Here is a 22,595-nt window from a genome sequence, read left to right as displayed (position 1 = left end):
AAATAATTGAAGGGGCAGGCATGGTGGCAGGTGGTCTAGGGAGGCTGAGGCAGGAGGATCAAGAGTTTGAGGCCAGTCTGAACTACAGAGCAAGACCCTGGTCTCAAAAAAATAAATCTTCTAAGTATAAGAGGCAATCAGCCTGCTGAAAGCTCACAGAAGTTTGCTGGTCCCTGAAACATTGTTCCAACCAGGCTTCTGTGAGTCGATAAGTATTCCATTCAAAGACTATTGATTGCAAGTCTGTCTGAAGGACCCCTGTGCTCTCGTTCCAGATGTCTGAAGTGAAGTCTCAGGGATCCTGAGCTTGCTTCCTCTCTGCTGTTGCCAGTTGGCTAACACACCCCCAAAGGGTTTCTGGAACCTCTAGTGCTGCATCTAGTGGGCAGGCAGAACATGCAAATCGAAGTCCAGGAGTTCTGGGGTGAGGAAGTAAATGGCCCCAACAACAGTGTGGTAAAAGAGCCTTGGCCTCTGCAAATAATAGCTCCTTTAGGAAGCTTCCCCACAGCCTCAGAACAAAGGCTTTCTTTCCCCCACCTCTGACTCAACAGTGCAAGGTTTAAGTTGTGACCAAAATATGACCTGTAATTATGGCCACTACCCCTCCCCTACACACTATTCTAGCACCAAAAGGTAAAGTGGGAACAAAAGACATTTTTTTTGTTCTATTTTTAACACAGTGTGTATTAGCAATAAATTAACGCTCTCCTTTCAGCACCTTTTAAGCACCAGCAGGGGCCAATTCCTTTTACTGTATTGTCTTCCAAAGAGCAGCTGATGGATCATGCTGTCATAGGACGCAACACAGAGAAACAGCCCTTGAAACTGCCGTTCTCACAGCCGGCCTCACGCTGTACATCTTCTGGAAGCTACTTTACAGTGGAAAAGCACAAATGCCCAGTTGTGGCATCTGGTGGGATTCTAGGAAAATGTGGGGGAATGCATTGTTCTTAGCCAAGCAAATCTGGTGTTCCAGAAAAAGGGAAGGGGGTGAGACTATTGCAGAGGTAAGTAATTCTCTTTTTCTAGATTATTTAGAAGGAAAATAGACAAATCTTCGTTAACCCTTCATTTGCTATGTCTTTTGGGGAAAATGGCATTCTATGTCCCTATTAAATAGCAATAGTTTTCTCAGTTTGATATCCATTAAGAATACAGACAATCAAAATTAAAACTCATCTGTTTTTCTTCACAGGTGCACGTACCTGACCACCATCTATGAGGTCATTTATTAGCATGTTAGCATCAACTTAGTCTATTTGAAAAGAAGAAACTTTTGTCCCAAATACTTTTCTTTTTTTATTTTTATTTATTTATTTATTAAAGATTTCTGCCTCCTCCCCTTTCCCTCCCCTTCCCCCAATCAAGTCCCCCTCCCTCTTCAGCCCAAAGAGTAATCAGGGTTCCCTGCCCTGTGGGAAGTCCAAGGACCACCCACCTCCATCCAGGTCTAGTAAGGTGAGCATCCAAATTGCCTAGGCTCCCACAAAACCATTAGGTGCAGTAGGATCAAAAACCCATTGCCATTGTTCTTGAGGTCTCAGTAGTCCTCATTGTCCACTATGTTCAGTGAGTCCGGTTTTACCTCAGGCTTTTTCAGACCCAGGCCAGCCTTTTGAGCCACTGGAAGAATGGAAAGATGGTGACATTTGAAAATTCAATGTATTGAATATTTCTTGAGCAGGCAAAATGCTTTCATGTAACTAAGAATACTTCAGGAGTTCTGGATTTTCATATGCTATGTTAATTTTGGCTAGTTATCTGGACAGATCTTGAAATTCTGTAGTACTTACCATGGTCACATGGACCTAGATGTTCAAGGAATGCTAAAGATAGCCGATATTGACATCCCACTGGGATTTAAAGAGATGGAAGCAGAAACCTGGATTCTGATTTCAATTCTAACAATTGCTAAGCCATGTAACTCACTGTTCCTTGGTGACCTCGTTAATAAAATGGGGACTAGTAATAGTAACTGCCTACTAAGGCTTTTATGAAGATTACTGTAATTGATACTTACATTATATAAAATATAATGTATATAACGAGGTTGCCACATAAGAGTCTCTGAGAGCAGCAAACTCAAACTGAGAGCTTGCTCAGCATGTCACCCCCTGCTCTTTCACTACCTTCTTGTATCTCTCTGTCTCAGGGAATTCACCATGAGAAACTTCTCCTGCCCTTTCCACAGGACTTGGAATGCCTTTGTCAGACAACTCCTTCAGGAAGTTGAACCCTACATGAATAAAGATGTCGTTTTTGTTTCTGTGACTCCTGTGCCTAAGATCTGTGGGGAAAAAATCCCACAGATGTTTCTTAGGAGGTTGCCAAGTGAGAGTCTGTGCAGAAGTCCACACTATTCCATAGTGAAATCCCACACTTTTGGCCTTTGAAAATGCCTGTCTCTCTAGGGTAGACCAGGAGCTAATAATGGCCTTCACATTCCTAGATAAGAGACAGGCATTGCCTATGGATTTTTAACTCGGACTTAACTGTCCTGTCACAGAAGACTGTGAGACAGTGCATCAAAGCACATAGAATTTCTGAAAGGCAAACAAGAACACAGTGAGAGGCTGTGCTCCCAAGGGTACTGAAATGGAACTAAAGTTTATTTAGCCTGGGGGGATTTTCCCCTCTCTTTATCCTTTGTTGTAAAAAAAATATATAAGAAGGCAGTCACTGGAAGGAAATCTTCTAGAAGTCAAACAACATGCCATTTGTATTTCCAAATCATAGATCACAATTCCCACCCCCTTCCTCCTCTTTCCCCAGGGAAATTTTGACTAGAGATCAAAGAAAGTAACAGAGAAAGATTGCCAGGGCTGTTGAAACCAAGCGGATTCTGACCAAGACGTCTTTCTAATCACCCCTCATAACTGTGGGGAGTTCTCCAGCTCTAATGGCCAAGTGCCCTTTTCCTCATGACGCATGGGGGCATTCTATAGGTAGGGGAGCAACTCAGAACCTTCATAGGGGTGTTTGAGCAAACCACAACAGTAAGGGCAAACTAGAATGGGTGCTAGAGAAATGACATCAAGGGAGCTCGAATGTTTCTGCTTCATGAGCCATGGGATTGGGTGGAGAAGTCCCAAAGCAGATATAAATTAGGGAGGCCACAAAGTCATCGCTTAATCTTGCTGCTGATCAGTTATCCATGCCACACATAAACTGCATTAAATCACAAGTGACACTGTTAAAATAACATTCTAGGTCTGGTTAAACCTCCAAGTGCCAGGGAATTTAGAGTTAAGATTCCCAAACTCAGAAGCTGTCCCAAGTACCTTTGTACTCACAGTCTTAGCGAGTTCAACAAAGGTTCATTTTAAGAGTGGTAATGTAGATGTGGGCTGCTCTGTATTCTATTCTGAAAAAACTCAAAGGGGGCCTGGATACCATCCTCCCTTGGGCTGAAAAAAAAGACCTTCCAGAGGACCCAAGTACAGTTCCCAGCACTCATATTTAACAGTTAACAACTCTGTTTCCAAGGGATTTAATGCTCTCTTTTGGTCTCCAAGGGGATAAACACATGCACATGCACACATACACACACAGACACAGACACAGACACACACACACACACACAGAGAGAGAGAGAGAGAGAGAGAGAGAGAGAGAGAGAGAGAGAGAGAGAGAGATGTAGTGATAAGAGCGGCGGGGCTGCGTCCCCGGCACCCGGCAGCCCGCATGGCTAGCTTATGTCCCGAAATAATTACATGGAAACTGTATTCTTTTAAACATTGCCTGGCCCATTAGTTCCAAGCCTCTTATTGGCTAGCTCTTACATATTGTTCTAACCCATTTCTAATATTCTGTGTAGCCCACGAGCTGGCTTACCAGGGAGGATCTTAACCTGCGTCTGTCTGGAGTGGGAGAATCATGGCGACTCCTTGACTCAGCTTCTTTCTCCCAGCATCCTGTTCTGTTTTCTCCGCCTACCTAAGGGTTGGCCTATCAAATGGGCCTAGGCAGTTTCTTTATTAGTAAGAAATCACTCCCACATCAGAGAGAGAGAAAGAGAGAGAGAGAGAGAGAGAGAGAGAGAGAATTTAGTAACAAATATTTAAATAATGGAGTGACTTACCAGGTACCATGGCACATATATTATCACTTAAGAAGTACAGAAGTAGAGGTAGCCAGTCAGAAATTGAAGGCCAGATGTTGCTACATTACAGGCTTGAGGCCAGCCTTGGCTATATGAGACCCTGCCTCGAAAATAAAACATACATACATATATACACACGTACGTACATACACTGACTGAGGGGGATGGTTATGTATCTGCCTTTAGGATATGATGGATTGAAAATTATTCATCAAAAACTGAGGTAGACACTTTAGTTCAAGCTTATTGGCTCCATTATAAGAAAAGGGGAGGAAAGTTTGGACAGAAAGAAAGGATAATCATACAAGAACAGAGACAAAAGTTGGAATTAGCACACCGAAGTCACAGAATTCTTGGGCTAACAGGAGCTGCAGGGAGCAAGGGAGGCCTTTTCACTGAAATCTTTGGAAAGATCATAGCCAACACCTTGATTTCTGACCTTCAGAACTAAGAAGAAATTGCTACTGTTTTAAACTACCCCATTGGCTATTTTGTTAGCATGGACCTAGCAGATTAATGCAACTGGCTTCAAGCCTTTCCTCAGCTTTCTTGACCCTTGTCTCCATCCAGACTGAACTGAAAGATCAGAGATATGGAGTCGAGTAAGAACTAAGCATGACTTACAAAATTGAGCAGTACAAGAAGGTAAAATGTCTTCTTCCCTAATGCCTAATATATCCAAACCAATAACAGTTCATCTTCCCAGTAAAAGCCTACAACCAACTCACTGAAAGTCGCATTTCCCACAAATGTATACCCAGGATTCTACTTGGCCAGTTCCTCCCACTATCCCCACAGCCGCAGCCTAAACCAGTCCAGAATAGATAATGAGAACTTGATTCCCCTAGGGCTTCATAGCCCATCCCAACATCTAAGATCCAGAGGCAGAAGGGGAGCAGAAGGCAGGAAGATAGGACCCAGATTGGTGTGTTCTCTCACACTGGCTGAAAGACCAGAATGCTGTCGAAGAGAGATTAAAACAAAGACTGCTGTACTTGGGGAAATAAATGCTACAAATACTTTAAACAACCCAACTGGACCTCGTAATTGTGTGGTAAAAGGCTGCAAAATGTAAAGTTGGGAGACTTGGCTCAAATGAAAAGCTCTCTCTGAATAACAATTTATTTTAATTTGAGATTTCTCATACTGTCCATATGGTAGGTCTTCATGGGAAAGCAACTGTCTCATAGTTGACTGGGACATCTGAAGTATGCTTTTTTGGCATGCAGGGGGATTTTTTTCTTTCTTTTTTTTTTCATTCAAGTCAGTGACTTGGTTGAGGAGGAGAGTTTGAAAACATTTCCTTAATGTTTCTAGCATTTCTACAACCGGAAGTGGAACATCAGCTTATGGAAGTTAGAGATGGAAACCCATTTTCCAACCTTATTGCAGTTCCGTTTGGCCAATACCAGTTAATTACTAAAGAGTTCTGTGAACATTCATTTGAAATTGGGAAATCCTACTTGGATGCATTGAAATAATAATAATAATAATAATAATAATAATAACAACAACAACAACAAAAATCATGTAAGAAATGTTATGACCTGAAGGATTGCCTTGTCAAGCATCTCAGGTTCATGTTATACAGACAAACTGAAAATATTTTATAACCAGTCTGTGTGTGAGAGGCAGGATTTCTAGCCAACCAGGTAAGGCCCTGGTGCCACCAAAGTCATGGTGACAATCTTTCCTCCTTAGAGGGCCTTCAGATTACATACTAGGTCCCGAGGGTGTGATGTGGGAAAGGAAGATTGCTTTATCTCCCTTTTCCACTTTCTCTTCCAAGGTCTTGCCAGCCACTCCTCAGAGAAAAAGGCAGGAAACAGGAGATGGTGGAAGAATTTCAATATTGCCTGTATCATGACTCTATGGGGAGAATGGGAAGTAGGTGAGGTATCAGAAATTCACTATAAACATACTGTTAAAGCCATGTCACATCCTTTTACAGAAACCTCAACACTAAAAGATCACATTCTTAGACCAGAGAGATGATTCAGGGAGTAAAGGTGCTTGCTACCAAATCTGAGGACCAAAATTCTATACCCAGGACCCATGTAGTGGAAAGAAGGAGAAAACTGACTCTTGCAAGTTGTCTTCTGACCTCCACGTGCACACTGTGGTATGTGCACTTGTGTGTGTGTGTGTGTGTTTGTGTTCACATGCATGCACGCACACACACAATAAATAAATAAAATGTGAACAATCACTTTCTCTAAGGTATCATTTCATGATTACAGCATCAAAGACAGGATTCATGTATTCATGCATGCATAAATGAATGAATGAATAAAAAAATTAAAATTCTTCAGAATTAACTTCTCTGTGGTTTCAAATTCCCTTGTACTTTCCCTCAACCTCTTCTCTATGTTTTTTTGTCCTTTATCACTATCTGTTCTTCAGTTAGGCTAGAAAAATTTATATATTTTATTTTTCACTAATGCCTGATTTGTTTTCTCTTAATTAACTTCAAAATTTTCCCCTTTCCATCTTCCTCAGAAAAGCTTTTTAAAGATATGTTTGGCCAAGGTTAAACATTTCTAATATATTGCAAAGAAACATATTCATAAAACACTCCTCTTGTGAAACACTTAACACAGTTGAGTAGCTAAGTCTAAACTGCACTTGAAAAACATATAAGCAAACAAGAAAATTGTTGCTCAATTAATGGTTAAATTAGGGAGTTTATAGCATGATAGGTGGGACTAGGGATATACCTTAGTGTATAGGATATAGACTTACCAGACCTGAAGGTCTTAGATTCAATCTTCATAGCTTTATAGAGTAAGAGTATGATTCTGCAAGCTTGTAATCCCAGCATTCTGAAGGTGCGGGCAAAAGGATCAGAGGTTCAAAACCATGAGCAGCAATGGAATGCATGAGACCCCATTGAAAGAAACACAAAAAAGGGAAGGAAGATCGAAGAAAGAGTGAAAGGAAGGAAGTATTGCTGGGTCCTAATGTCTTCCTTGGGGGAGGGAGTGAAAAGTTACAACATCAACAGACACAGACATGGGGAGTCAGGTAAAAGGCTTATAGCAGACTTGTTTATTTAACAGCAAGAAACTTATATACTCTCCCATCACCCAGGCCTTCTGATCCATTGACAGTTGACATTTCATGCTCATTCCCTAGTCACAATCAGGACCTCTGACAGCACCTGTTGTTATGCACTTGGGAAACACTGCTTGGTCTTTCCTTATTGGCTAGGAATAGACAGCTCTAGCAGACTCCAGGTTGGCTCCTTTTGACCTGGTAGGCCTTAATTTCCTACATATCCAACCCTTTTTAATTTATTACATAGGGCACTCAGTGGGAGTCAGAGTTCTTTGCTCAGGCCTTGTTGACCCTGCCTCAGCAACTGTACTGTGCCTGTCTTAGGTTGGCCTGCCAAACAAGCTCATACCCATCTTTGACTAGCCACCCTCAAAGATCATTTATTCCTGAAGAGCTTTTAAGGTGGAGGGTACTAGGTAATGATAGCCTTTTGAATTACAAATAACCAGACATGCATAACCTCCTGTGGAGGACTGTAAGAAGGATGACTAAGAGCCATTAACACTTGAAGAGTCACCTTAATTGCTGTCTATTAATGTAGGAATTGCTGCATGAGACATTTAAGGAGAATAAGGGTTAACAAAACCATCTCACCAATTTATGCATATGTAAGCATCCAGGTGGGATCCAATAGCTTTTTTATATTATGTCAAACTTTTTTGGGTTTTTTTTTTTTTTTTTTGGATTTTTGATACAGGGTTTCTCCGTAGCTTTTGGTTCCTGTCCTGGAACTAGCTTTTCTAGACCAGGCTGGCCTCAAACTCACATAGATCCACCTGCCTCTGCCTCCCGAGTGCTGGGATTAAAGGCGTAGCCAAAGGTCATAACTACTGCCCCTAATAAATCAGTTTGATAGGGGTGCAATGAAAGCAAGAAAGGGGAGTAGATACATTACCCATCCTGGGCTATTCCCTCCTTGGTGGAAGCAGGCTGATTTATGGTTGGGCATACATCTTTTACCAGGACCCAAAATGGCATTGTGGCAGTCTGAGATAAAACACAAGCATACCCTCTCTCACAGGTTAGCAGGAGGCCTGGAGGCTGCCATTGGGGAGAGAGCGGGTCTCTCCATCTCACCAGGGGCAGTGGTGTGTTCCTCAGTAGGGATGCCCAGTGCTTGTAAACTGGGTTGATTCCCTTGTTATCAAAACTGAGAAAGTTCATATGGAAAAGGACCTCTGTTAAGGCCAAATGAGGATCTCTCTTAGCCTCTGGTGAGATAGTCCTGGCCAACAACTCCTTAAGAGCTCTGTTGGTCCTCTCCACATGGTGTCTCTGCGGATTGTAGAGTATGCCAGTGGTATGGGAAATTTTCCAAGAGTCCAGAAAAACATTGAATTGTTGAGAGGAATAAGCAGGACCATACATACAGATACACAGACATACATACACTTACAAATAATTAAAAATAAGATAAATATGTTTAAATGTAATATTTTAATGAGTATATATGTCACATCTATTATCATCTATGTATTCTATTGATACATTTTTCTATCATCTATTTATCTACCATCTATATATCTATTTTTCTATCGATCCATTTATTTTACCTATCAGTCTGTCAATATATACTTTAGCTCCTAAGGCAAAGAAAGGTACTAAAGAGTGAAAAAATAAGGGGAGAAATAGATTTTTGGGGAGATAACATAGTTTTGACAACAAAAATCCAAAGATTTTTGTTTTCTTCTGTCCCACACCATGTGGCTCTTCTGATATGAAAAAGAAACTCTGAATTTTTCTTCCAGCAATGTGTTTGGGTTTAGAGAAGGAGAGAGCCACACTCCAATTCCAAAACCAGCTTTGATTTTTTTGAATTGAATCAGGAGGACAACTTTTCTAAGAATTAAAGAGATACAGGCATTTAGGTAGTGAGATCTAATATGTGATAGGTACCAGTGCTCAGTCCTCTGAGTTTTTATTGGAATCTGAAAAGACCAGTGTGATATGAGGGATGGGAATGGAAGGGATTACATGGGACTGCACCTTTATTAGAAGTGTAGGAAACCCTGCTAAGATATTGTTTTTAGACAAATGATTGTCAATTATTTTGATATTGTATTCAAAATGATAGTATCTGATAAACCTTCCAGTCCAGGGATGTCTAGGAGATGAGTCAGTCCTGTCCAGTTAATTCCTAAAAGTGGTTTCCTAAGGAAGATGGGCAATGCTCTAATTAAAGGCGTGTCACCAGTCAAGGGCTCCAGGATCACCCACATTGTCCCATGTATCTGACTACTTTTCACACCAGCTCCACAAAAATATTGCTTGATCTCCAAATCAGCCTTGCAATTTCCTGCGAAACTAATCTGAAGGTCCAGAATAATTTGTCTTTTGTTTACATCTTCAGTATAAACCTCAACACCACTGACTCTAAGGGGATGCTGACCCTTGCTCACTTTTGTGAAGCTGAAGGTGCTGAGGTGGATATTTGCTCCCTGCACAGCTGGTCCTCTGGTTTCTCGAAAGTGCTTCTCTATAAATTGACAAATGAAGGGCCGCTTCTGCTTTCCCATTTTATTCAACCATTCTACCTTTTCAGTGTCTGGAAAATGAACCCAGGTGGGCAGATTGCAGGCATGCACCCCTAGGTGCACAGCTTGCTCCTTGTCCTCCAACAGTGCCAGCACACAGCACAGGTGGCTGGCTTTGAAGTCCTGGCTCCTGTAGCACCAGGTGAGAAATCCAGCAGCACCCAACTGAAGATCAGCCCCAGGTAGCCGAGGGCATACACTGACAGCAGTAGCATAAAGCTGTGGCCACTGCTGCATCCACCCATCAGCTGCCGAAAGTCAAAGGGGATCAGAATTGTGAGGACATTCAGGAGCAGCCAGTTATATCCCCACTCTGCAGGCAAGGCTCAAACTCTCACTGCTTGGACCAACCACCGATGTCCCAGCAGGCCCCACAGAAGCAGCAGGTGTCTCACTTGGCTCCGGTGGGCTTGGACATCCATGGTGGCCCAAGCTTCGGGCCCTGGAACCCCAGCTTTACCAGCAATGTGCTGCTCTTGGACAGCTGCTAAAGCTCAAGGTGGGCCACAAACTGTCCCCTATGCACTACTGTGAGGTCTGCTGGCTCAGCTGTGCAGGGCCACAGACCTATCAGGACAACCTGGGAGGACAGAAGCACAGGAAGAAGCAGGTAACTCAGATGACAGACAGCCCAGCAGTGGCCCCAGCAGAGGGGCCCAGAGCTTTCACTGTGGCCTAGTTGCATACCAGGTTAGGAAAGTCTATTACCCACACCTTGAAGTGTCATCTACACCTGAGGCTCAGACAGCACCCTGAGACCTCAGTCAAGCAGGAAGCTCACACCAGTCACAGCCCACACACCTCAGGCCTGGCCAGCACCGACCTCTGGGCTCTCATCTCCTGTGCCATGCTCCTGTTGCCCTGATGAGGCAAATGTGATGCTCCCACAGATGACAGGTCACACTATCCTGTCAGCTCCCTCTGAGAGGAACATTAGGAGGTCGACAGTCAACAGGGGTGTGAAATTGTATCAGACCCTTATGTCTAGTGAATAGTGGGGAATGTCTGTGGTTCTTTAGGCCACACCCATATGACCACACTGTGTCTCCAGATGAGGGACAGCATTTGGGAGACCAGACTTATGGAAACAGAAAAAAATATGCCTTCCTAACCAAATGGACAGACAAACATGATGGAGTACACAAAAGGAAGGATGGGGTTCCCAATGCTTACCCACCGAAGGGACCGAGGGGACATTTCAAAGGAAGAAAAGGATGGGGGTCCCAGAGCTTACCCACTCAGGGAACCAAGGGACCTTTTACTGAAAATACACCGTTTGGGGGTGCTGTGCGGCACAGCAAGTGAGGATAATAAGATGACTAGAACCTGTGCTGGACACAAAAATTCCAGTCACAATGAAAAAAAGGATTCTGAGCAGGCAAGCTCAAAACCTGTTAGAAGTCCCTGTTCCAGGGGCCAGATACTGCTTCCTAAAGTCTTCCCCGGGGAGGGGGTAAAAAGGCGGATACAACCTGGAGACTCATTTATTTAACAGCGAGGAGAAACTTATATACTCTCCCAGCACCCAGGTGCCCTGATCCATTGACAATTGACATTTCATGCTTGCCAAAAAGAAGGAATTAGCAGTGGTAGAGCACACAAAACATTTTTATCACCACCATAGTGTAAATTTCTGTCTTCCCTGAATGCAACACAAGAGAGTATGGAACAGGTACCTTTACTGGTTTCTTTTATTCTTAACCAAAGAAGAACTTTCAATGTCCCTGAAATATGTAATACCATAGGAAATCAACACAAAGTCACAGTGACAAAACAATGATGCTAACATCCACAGCTACGTTTCTATCAAAATGCAGCATCATGTTTACAAATTCTTTCTTCCACGGAGTTGCGTTCTTCTGCTCTAAACATAAATGAGATGTTATGCTAGTCATAGACAAATGATGATTTTTTTATTACATTGCAAAAATATATTCAAATACCCAGTAACATGATTCTTCAGTGAGACACGACTGGCACAGGAATGACTTTGGTGATTTCAAATAATATGCTAGTAGTGGGTGGCCATCAGTGCTGATAGGACGGTGGAACCCTCTCCAGCCAGTGAGGACAATTCAAAGGTCTGTAATACTGGTCATTGGCACGGGTGCAAATGTTTATTTCATGGGGTTTGCTTCCAGAAATAACTCCTCCTTACACTTACAGCATCACTAAGATTTAAGTTTGGGCCTTGGCTTCCAGCTGACTAAGCATTTCAGTGACTACATTATTGAACCAATCCTCTCTTGCTGGACATCTCAAGTTTTTGCCATTGAAAGCAAAGTACAGTGTCTCCTCTTGTGTGTATTTCTCTGCATGTGTACAAGACAATATCCTTGAGCAAAGGTAGAGCTAGATTCAACTTACTTTGCTGCAAAAGTAAATGTCAAAAACCACTGTAGGAACATGTAGTAATAAGGAGCAGCCGGCTGCTTCCTGCTGCCCATCCCCCAGTGGCCTGGCTAGCTTAATCCCCGAAATAACAACACAGAAATTGTATTCATTTAAACACTGCCTGACCCATTAGTTCTAACCTCTTATTGGCTAACTCTTACATATTCGTTTAACCCATCTCCATTAATGTGTATTGCCACTTGACTGTAGCTTACCATGAGTCTAACCACCATCCAGAGAGGAGAGCCATGGTATCTGTCACACTGACTTCTTCCTCCCAGAATTCTGTTCTGTCTACTCCACCCACCTAAGAGCTGGCCTATCAAAAGACCAAGGCAGCTTCTTTATAAACCAGTGAAAGTATCACATAGACAGAAGACCCTCCTACACCAGGAACAGAATGTTAGATGCATGCATTGTAGTCGGAGATGAGAGTTTCAGCCCATTTGGCACTTGACACTTAATTCTAGAAACTTCATTAAAACATATGAGGTCCTAGCGACCCCTTACTTTCATTTGGGCTCCAAGTAGACAGGCAATAAACTAACTTTCCTCAGATTGTGTTGTACCTTAATATATATTTTCAGAAGAGTACTCTGGGACTTGAAATGGATGGTTGAAAAGTAACCAGTAAACACTGGCCCATGGTGTATACAATAAATCTGCCACACAGTCCCTGTCAGTTCTAAGAAATCAATGGACATATATAAAAGACCTATGTGGATAATTTCATGACCATGGTTCTCTTTGAGTATCACTCAAATATAAGTAGAGGGGACATAGGCAATTTTCAAGATTCCTTGGCTATCTCTAACACCTCTGAAGTTTGCTATTAAAAACAAACGTCTCCTCTTGCACATACTTGTCTGCGTGTGTAAAAGACAATATTTTAAAGCAAAGATAGAGATGGCTATATTCAGCTTATTTTCCTGCAAAAAAATAAGTGTCAAAAAACGTGCCAGGCTTAGAATGTCACATTCTATTTTTTAAGAGCTACAGGTAAGATGAAAGGTACCTGCCATAAATTTTGAATTTCTATGAGGACTCCAAAATCATCCCTTTCTGACTGTAAGAAAGGAGTCAGTAAACAAGTTCTTAGCATTTGAATGTTAACAGATTCTATTCACCAAAATATGGAAATAAATTAATATGATACAACTCTAAGTGACAATGGCCTAATTACTTAATTGTCCTATTTAAATGACACCCAAGAACACTAATTCTATTCCTACACTTTCTGTTTGTAGTCTGCCAAAGCCTTGGTGGGGAACATGCCATGTTATCTCATCCTTGTCTATAGAAAGGGTAGGGAAGTGTAGAGAGTAGCTTGTTCAATATCTTCCTTGCAGAGAATGAAGCACAAAGCAGTGACATTATGTAGGTACGCATGGTTAGTTTATCAGTTGCCTTTTACCCAAATGATGTACTTAGCAAACCACTTCAAACTCCAGTGACTAAACACATTCACTTAACTGGGTTGAGTCCAGGGCTTCACTATGTCAGTTATCCTCTGAACCAATGAACTGACTGGTCTTTCTACTCCACATGGACAACATAAGATGTGCACAAAAACATAAACCTTACCATGTAAGCATATTTCAATCCTTTGATTAGAATTTCTGCTAACAGGTCGTTGGCCATATAAAATCACATGGCCAAGTCCAAAGATGTACTTTCTAATCTTAGTAGAAGGAATTATAAAAACACAAGACAAAGGGAGCTCGGAAGAAATCTACCACAGTTGGTGATTAAATGTCCAGAACCCACAGTTCTTAACTCCTAGCTCAATTTTACAGTAGCATTTATAAACCATTTTTTTCCCACTCTTCATCTTAGGAGCTGTTTCTCTAAATATAATGAAGGAATTGAAGGAGTCAGAGATAGATAATATGAGAAGAAAAGATTGTGGTGGTACTAAAGAGGACTGGAAATGGCACCAGATACTGCTCCTTTCTATAGAGCTCATCCTCCAGGCTCCTTGAAGACTAAGCCAACAGAGTTTCTCTATCTTCTTAAATGTTGTAACCAAGGCATGAGGCCAGCTTGGTACCCATTTTGGTGCCAATTAAGTTCTGTGTACAATGGACTGGGACTCTTAACCCTGGGGTATGATTTACGCAGAAAAGATGGGTCCCAGCATGAGACAAAGTTGACTGTGCCTCGCAAAACCACCAGTGCCTTTGTTGTATGGCTTGAGAAGTCGCTTCTCTGAGCCTCAAGTTCCTTACATACATCATCCTCCTGCTCTTTCCTTTTCAGACTAGATGACTTTGAAAGTCATTCTAAGGACACATAAAGAAGCTTGCATCCTTGGACCCCACTTAGAATATCTAATTATTACTTCCCATGTGCTAATATTTTTTTTATTGAAAGAAAAAATATTTCCGCCTCCTCCCAGGCTCCCATATCCCTCCCCCTCCCCCGCTCCTCTCCCCCTCCCTCTCCTGTCCAAAGAGCAGTCAGGTTTCCCTGCCCTGTGTGAAGTCCAAGGTCCTCCCCGCTCCATCCAGGTCTAGGAAAGTGAGCATCCAAACCGGCTAGGCTCCCACAAAGCCAGTACATGCAGTAGGGTCAAAACCCAGTGCCATTGTCCTTGGGTTCTCAGCAGCTCTCATTGTCCACCATATTGAGTGAGTCTGGTTTTATCCCATGCTTTTTCAGTCCCAGTCCAGCTGGCCTTGGTGATCTCCTAATAGATCAGCCTTTTCCTTTTTTGTTTTATGAGGCCTACTTGTCAATTGTTGACCTTAATTCATGAGCAAGTTGATTCATGCTCCTATGTCCTGCAGGGAGCTGGCAATATTTTCTTCTAGTAGTTTTAGTTTCAGATTTCACATTGTGATCTTTGATTCCTTTGAAATTGACTTTTGTGTGGGGGCAATAGACACTTCTCTAATTTTCTGCTTCTTGGTGTGAGCATTCCATTTTCCTATGATCATTTTTTTAAAAAAATACTCTTTATTTTTTATGTCTTTGTTAAATATCAGATGGTTGTAGTGTTTATGTATTTTTTAATTAATTTATTTATTTATTAAAGATTTCTGTCTCTTCCCCACCACCGCCTCCCATTTCCCTCCCCCTCCCCCAACCAAGTCCCTCTCCCTCGTCAGCCCAAAGAGCAATCACGGTTCCCTGCCCTGTGGAAAGTCCAAAGTCCTCCCCCCCTCCATCCTGGTCTAGGAAGGTGAACATCCAAACTGGCTAGGCTCCCACAAAGCCAGAACATGCAGTAGGATCAAAACCCAGTGCCATTTTCCTTGGCTTCTCAGCAGCCCTCATTTTCCGCCATATTCAGAGAGTCCGGTTTTATCCCATGCTTTTTCAGTCACAGTCCAGCTGACCTTGGTGAGCTCCCAATAGATCAGCCCCACTGTCTCCGTGGGTGGGTGCACCCCTTGTGGTCCTGACTTCTTTGCTCATGTTCTCCCTCCTTCTGCTCCTCTGTGGGACATTGGGAGCTCAGTCTGGTGCTCCAGTGTGGGTTTCTGTCTCTATCTCCATCCATCGCCAGATGAAAGTTCTATGGTGATATGCAAGATATTCATCAGTATGGCTATAGGATATGTGGACCATCATGTCCTCCTGGTTGTGATTGTTACAGCATATGACATTATCATAGTGAATGCAACTTATTTTTCCCTGTCATTCTGATGAGGAATCTGTGGCTTACAGAAACTAAGCAGCTTGCTCAACATCACATATCTGTTAGTTAGTAGCTCTCAGTGGTGCATATGGCTCCAGGACATCTGATCTTTAAGCACAACACTTTTCTGATTCTTATTGACAGGGGCGTCAATCTCAAAGGGTGGTTGTATGGAATAAGAATAAGAATATCCATCGTCCCTGGCACAGTGTCTGTCAGAAAGATGTTCACAACAAATGCAAACTTTAAATTCAATATGATGTTTCCTGATCACATGTAAGACAATGTCCACTTCATTTCTGAGATAGGAAAGGGACAAGTAGCCTCAGGAAAGCATGTAGTTAATATTTTCTGTTGAGAGGCTATGAGATGTCCCTGACAGCAGCAACATCAGCAGTTTCCCATAGCTTTCATTCTCATACCTGCTGCTCTCCTTTTGTTTTTCCAGACAAGTCACCACAATGTGTGCCAGCTAACTTTGCTTGTGCCTAAACCACAAGTGAAGATTCTGAGGCTCAGGCTGCATTCATGTGGCCAGTGACAGAGCTTGGATTAGAAGCAGTATCACAGAGCCCTCACTCTCAGCTAACCAGACCAGTAACACAATCTTGCCATGATCTAGATTCATTTGTCTAGAAGAAATATTAAACAAATGTGAGGCATGTGTGTAATCATACATTTCTACCTCATCATTAAATAATTAGCTCTAACAATATACTTTATTTAACTACAAACACTGGTATTTCAATATGTCATATAAAATATTAGCAAGGGATATTATTACCTCTGGAAGAGCACTAAGCCCTTAACTGCCAAGCTATCTCTCCATTCCCTATATATACATCTTAAAGAATTTTTTTCTGAAATTCATCCAGCATACTCCTGATTTCTTACTTCTTGACTTTAGATAATTCTGAACATCCATTTGGGCATGTATGTTCAGAGATCACTAAGTCATACAATGTTTTTAGCAAGGTTCACTATTTCATTGTGAGGAGTTTGTAAGCATTTTGGAGGTATTTTGGTGTCTGAAATCACCTCATGATATAGGTGTATCCCATTTACAGACAATATACATGAGACAGTTTATATTTTCAAATTATCATGTGCTGTTTGAGCTCACTGAAAAGCTGACTATTGAATAAGAATCCCCTCCCCCATTTCAGATCCAAGCACATCTGTCTCAAAGTATTTCCCAAGACCCCTTTGTTAGGAGATGGGCTGGTCCCCCAGCTCTGTGACAGGTGCAGAGAAAACAGCCCAAGTAAAATAATTGTGTCTTTGAGAACAGACAGCTAGGCAATAAATCATATCCAGCACAAGTTACTATTGTTTACCCCATGATATCAAAGTACCTGTAGGAGAACACAGACACTGAAGTTCAACTACTGAAAGATAATCCAGGGAGGGAAAGCTCAGTTGAGAACTGCAGCTGTCTACTTCAGGGTTAGTTTCTACTGGGTGTTGCAAATGTCTTTTCTAATAATATTATCTGTTGCCATTTGTTTCTTCACTTAGAAGACTCACCCAAGCTCAAGACTTTTCTCTGCTTGAGCCTGAGACTCTATCAGAACTCCAGCTGACTGCCTCCATAAGGCTTCTCCAGTTCATTTCTGGTGGGTGGTTTTTACGCCCTTGATTTGATGATGTTAACTTTCTTCTAGTATTTGTTCTTGACTTGGAAACTTCACACAAAAAGCTTTGCTCGGCCTGGCACTCATTCTATTGGAAACTCCAGCTGGATTCCTTAAAGGACTTTCTCTATCCATTTTCTCTCCTAAGCCTACACATATTTTTAAACACTGTAAACCATTTAGAGGGTTTTTTTTGTCTGAATCTGTCTTTATTGTATATCTCTCTTTTTATGATCACATGAGTCTTTAATTTGCTAGTGATATGGCTAGGATTAAAGCTGTGGCTTTGGAGACTGGATTCACCCCACTCCTTGGTTTCCTGGGAGTCGAGCTTCATGGCAGAGGTGCTGGCGAAAGTCACATTTTTTACCACAACTCTGTGGAGTTTCTAGGTTCATATCACCACCAAGAAGCATGCCTCCAGCTGCTCATAAACACCATTTAAGTGTTTGGTGGCAGAGCCTCTTAAAAGACCTGCACAGTTGTTGTAAGGGAGGCTGTTAGTTTGTTTCCTGGCCACCCTGCTGTTCAGCCAGGAAACAATCACACAGAAACTGTATTATTTAAATCACTGCTTGGTCCGCTAGCTCTAGATTTTTATTGGCTAACTCTTACATACAAGTTTAATGCAGCTCCATTGATCTGTATATTGCCACGTGGCAGTGGCTTACTGGGTAAAGTTCTGGCATCTGTCTCCGACGGGGCTACATGGTTTCTTCTCCTCTGCCTTCCTTCTCCCAGCATTTGGCTTAGATGGATTTTCCCTGCCTATCTAAGTTCTGCCCTATCAACAGGCCAAGGCAGTTTCTTTATTCACCAATGGTATTCACAGCATACAGAGGGGAATCCCACATCAACAGTTTTTGCTGCTAAGACTGAGTCAGAAAGCCTCTCTTAAAGAAAGCAAGCATCTGCTTCCCTCTAGCAGACAGGATCAACCCAAAACAATGCTGCTACCAAGACGCTGTGCTTGACTCTCTTCTTTTGTCTATTTACAATCCTTTTTTTTAAAAAAAAAAGCTTTCTTAGGCTTTATGTGGAAATTCTTGCCTCATACTGGGTACCATTTGTAGACAGAAGTTTCTTTCCCACCTGGTCCTGCAGCTATTCAGTTCCAAAGTAACACAGAGAGGCTTGTATTAATTATAAACTGATTGGCCTATTATTTCAGGGTAATTATTATCTAGCTCTTATAACTTAAATTAATCCATAATTCCTATCTACGTTTAGGCACATGGCTTAGTATCTTTTCTCAATGCAGCATTTTCATCTTGCTTCCTCTGTGTCTAGGTGGTGACTGCAGACAGAGCCTTTTCTCGGTGTGTGTGTGTATGTGTGTGTTTCCATGGCTAACCATTTTCTATTGGATAACCAACCATAGTCTCTTCCCTGGGGAAGACTCTTTCTATTGATTTCAGCATTTTTTATTTGCCTATAGTTCTTTGTGTATGATTGAGGATTGATGGCCTTTTGCTGGTCCATGTTAATGTATCTGTTGTTTCTGTCCATGTTTCTGTCCTGTTTGGGCAGTCATGTCAGTGAGGCTTTATAGGTGTAGCTCCTGACATTCTTAGGAGACACAGTCTTACAGAAACTCCCTGGTCCTCTGCCTCATACATGTTTTCTGGCTTTTCTTCCATAATGTTCCCTGAGCCTTAAGCGTGGAAGTTGGCACTGAGTTCTGCAAGCCTACATTTTGATCTGCTGCCATTTTCTGTAACGGTTTCCATCTGGTGCCAAATCAAGTTGCCTTGATAAGAGGTAAGGACTACACTTACCTGCAGATATAAGAACAAATATTTAGAATATAGTTAGGGGTTATCCTGATTTAGTAAAGTGGTAGTTTCTTTAATCTAAGTTCTTTGACTTCATTAACCCTGGTTCCAGTAGCAGACGTGATTTCCTTCTTGTTGAACAGGTCTTAAGTCTAAGTAGAGAGCTGCTGGTTACTGCCAGGTATGTATGCATACTACTACTATATCTTTAGTATTATTGGGCCATGTTGATGGTTGTTGCAGTTCATAGGAATAATAACTCTACAGGCCGATTAGTTGTTTCCCTCATTTGGAAGCTTGTGTGGTGCCTTCTGTTACCATGAAAGCTAGTGTCAGAGAGGAGGCTTTCGGGTCAGTGCCAGCTCAGGGGCCTCTGGGCCCTGTGTTGGAAGTGCATGCTGTCTTCAGTAATGGGGACTTACCTTCCAGATATGGGGGTGATGAGGGTAGAGTGCAGCCAAAGGCAATAACAATAGCCTATAATGGTTTGGGGGTCTGTTGGACAGCCATGATAAACAATTAAAAAGAGGGCTTTTCTTGCCTTGTACTGGGGGCTTTGTTAGGTGGTCTTTGGCTCTTGAAAAGAGTATTATCATCCCAGATAAAATGTTCAGTTAATTATATATGTATATAAATAATTTATGTATAAAGTATATGTATTATAATATTTTAGGTACGTTGCTAATAGTGTGATTCCTTATGAAGTTTTCAGACATCCTTACTGTTTTTTATCCTCCTCCTTCCTAACTAAAACTCCCCACCCCAAATTTTTCTCATTTTTCTCCTCAGATCACTTATAACCTGCTATTCCACTCTATTGACTCCCCATCCTCTTCTACCTACAATGGTCCCTATTTTCCTTCCTGCTTTCTAAAGTTATTTCAGGTGGAACTAAGAGCCTCAGATAAGAAAGAACGTGTAAGGATTGTCTTTTTGGGTCTAGTTTACCTCATTCAGTATGATCTTTTCTAGTTCAGTTCATTTTACAGGGTTAGACTCTGCGGAAGGGTGTGGAGGATCTGAGTGGGTTGAGAGATTGTATGTGGAATCTTGACTTATTTTTCATGTAATTAGCTAAAAGGAAGCTTAAGGATTCAATTGTCCTGTTCCAGAAGCCTGTGACAGCTGTTTTGTTACTTGATTGAAATTTCTACACACTGCTAAGCTGGCAGTTCTGTTCTGGACTTTGTGGCTGTGAAAAGTCAGATCACATACATATAATTCTTCTTTCTCTCCTTCTCTCTCTCCTCTCTCTTTCTCTCTGTATATCTATCTATCGTATGTCCATCTCTCTATCTATCTGCATAAGATGTAATTGGTCTGAATACCATATTTCTAGTAGATAAACTTGAACCATGAATGGTTATACATATCGGTAGCCACAGTACTAGGGAGGTCGGAAATTCAAGATCATCTGGGCTAGCAAGAGCCTATCAAAGAAAAAGAAGGATGAAAGGGAGGGAGGGAAGAAAAATAGGGAGGTTGAGCAAGGAAGGAAGGAAATACCTGACCAAGAGGCAAATAAATATGGGAGACTAATGAATTCAATATTCACATCCAATGGTTTAGACAACAACAATGAAATGACAAGTTCACAAGAGGAAGGTCTATTGCCTATTGGTCATTTAGTCACAGGGGGGAACTATATATATATATATATATATATATATATATATATATATATATCAGGAGTAGACATACACAGGAGTCAGAATCAAGTGTGGAGCCTGTAAGCACCACAGTTTGATCAGAGGAATAAGAAATAAGGGAGTCCATTGGAATAGTTCCTTTAAATAAATTTAAGATACCATCAGATGTAAGATGCATCATTATTTTAAGTGCCATCAAGAAAAAAAAACATCATGAAGCTAGGTTTGGTGGCACATGTCTGTATTCCCAGCACTTGGCGACTGAAGGTAGTGGGATCCTAAGTTCAGGATCAGACTGGCTACATAGCAACTTACAGACCTGACTTGTCTATACAGTGATGCCCCAAATCAAAATAACAAAAGTAAATAAATAAAACCTCTCAATTATGCTGCCTAAACTGGTATCTTTTAAAGTATTAAAACCTTTTTCTTTATTGAATGATCTGACTTTGCCTTAAATTGATATACTTGACCTTTTTCCTCATATAGGATCTGAAGCTTATATTAAAACATTCATGCTTCAGTCTCCTGAATGAATTCCACTTGAAATGAGAGAGAGAGAGTTGTGTCTTTCCACACAGAATCAGCTTCCACACCGGGAGTAGAGTTATGTTCCATTGTTGTCTCAGGGGTGGCCTTACAAAATACAGATGTCTCTTCTTCACACGGTTATTCTTATATTTTCTAGATTTTCACCCAAAGGAGACACTGAAGTCTTGAGCTCAAGTTTGCATGTGAGCGGACAATGCCCACTGCACAGCTGACATCAGGTAATGTACACACCCCCGAGGTAAACTGATATAACATGTGAAGAAGAAAAGACTCCTAGACTTGATTGATTTAGCAGATTTCCATACTCTTATCAAAAATCTCATTGAGGGTCTAGAGGTCATTTATTGCCTTTGGAAAAATAGTGACTCTCATTGGATGTGTTCTCATGAGTCTTTCTATGTGTTGGTTTCTTTGCGATGACACACAGGCTTGAAACCTTAGGGGGAACTTTACCTCTAAATTAATAAGTGAAACCTCCACCGCACTGTGATATGTATTTAATCTAGTTTTACTGTGGCAGTATGTATCCTATTTTGTGGAGATTCGGTTATCCTCTCCCCATTTAGGAGCCTGGTGAAAGGACAAAATGATGTCTGGAAATTGTTTTTGAAAGTAGCCACTATGTTTCACAAAGTATTTTCTAAGTTGCGGACTCAGTGTAAAACTCTGGCAACAATGGAAGATTCAGACAGAAAGGCTTTGGATGATGAAAATAGCTTTTCAGCTGAAATTCCATAAATGTTTATGTCACATTACCCTGCGACTATGTATCTGACACCCGACCTGAGCTAAGAATAAATTAGTTTCAAGTATCAGGAGACAGACACTCAATAAATCTCAATTTTAGTTTAGTTTGGACTTGTGATTAAACTTTATAAAGTCTTAAGTTCTTCTCTCATAGACATACATGCTTCGTTTTCTGTATAGAACAATTTGAAAGCATATCATTAGTAAAAGAGGACACAAGGAAATGGAGGCACCAAATGGAAGCTCTCTCCCATCTACAAAGGAGTCTATGTCCATGGGCTGGCAAATGAGATAGTTGATTAGAAGGGATGTGAGACGCTTTGATAACAAACTCAGAACAGATTTTCCTAAGACAAACCTGCTTGGTTCCCACCTAGAGCTAGAAACTTGGGCAAGGTAGACAGAAGAAGCCGCCCTGTCTTTGAAGTTCTGTGAAGCCCAGTATATTACAGTCAGCAGCAAGCATCTTTCCTTCAAGGTGCCAAGTAGAGTTTATTAGCTGTGA

The sequence above is a fragment of the Alexandromys fortis genome, unplaced genomic scaffold (genome assembly GCF_014885135.2).
Source record: "Alexandromys fortis isolate MF-2015 unplaced genomic scaffold, M_Fortis_MF-2015_v1.1 scaffold_120, whole genome shotgun sequence".
Classification (NCBI taxonomy): domain Eukaryota; kingdom Metazoa; phylum Chordata; class Mammalia; order Rodentia; family Cricetidae; genus Alexandromys; species Alexandromys fortis.
This window is presented reverse-complemented; position numbering follows the sequence as displayed.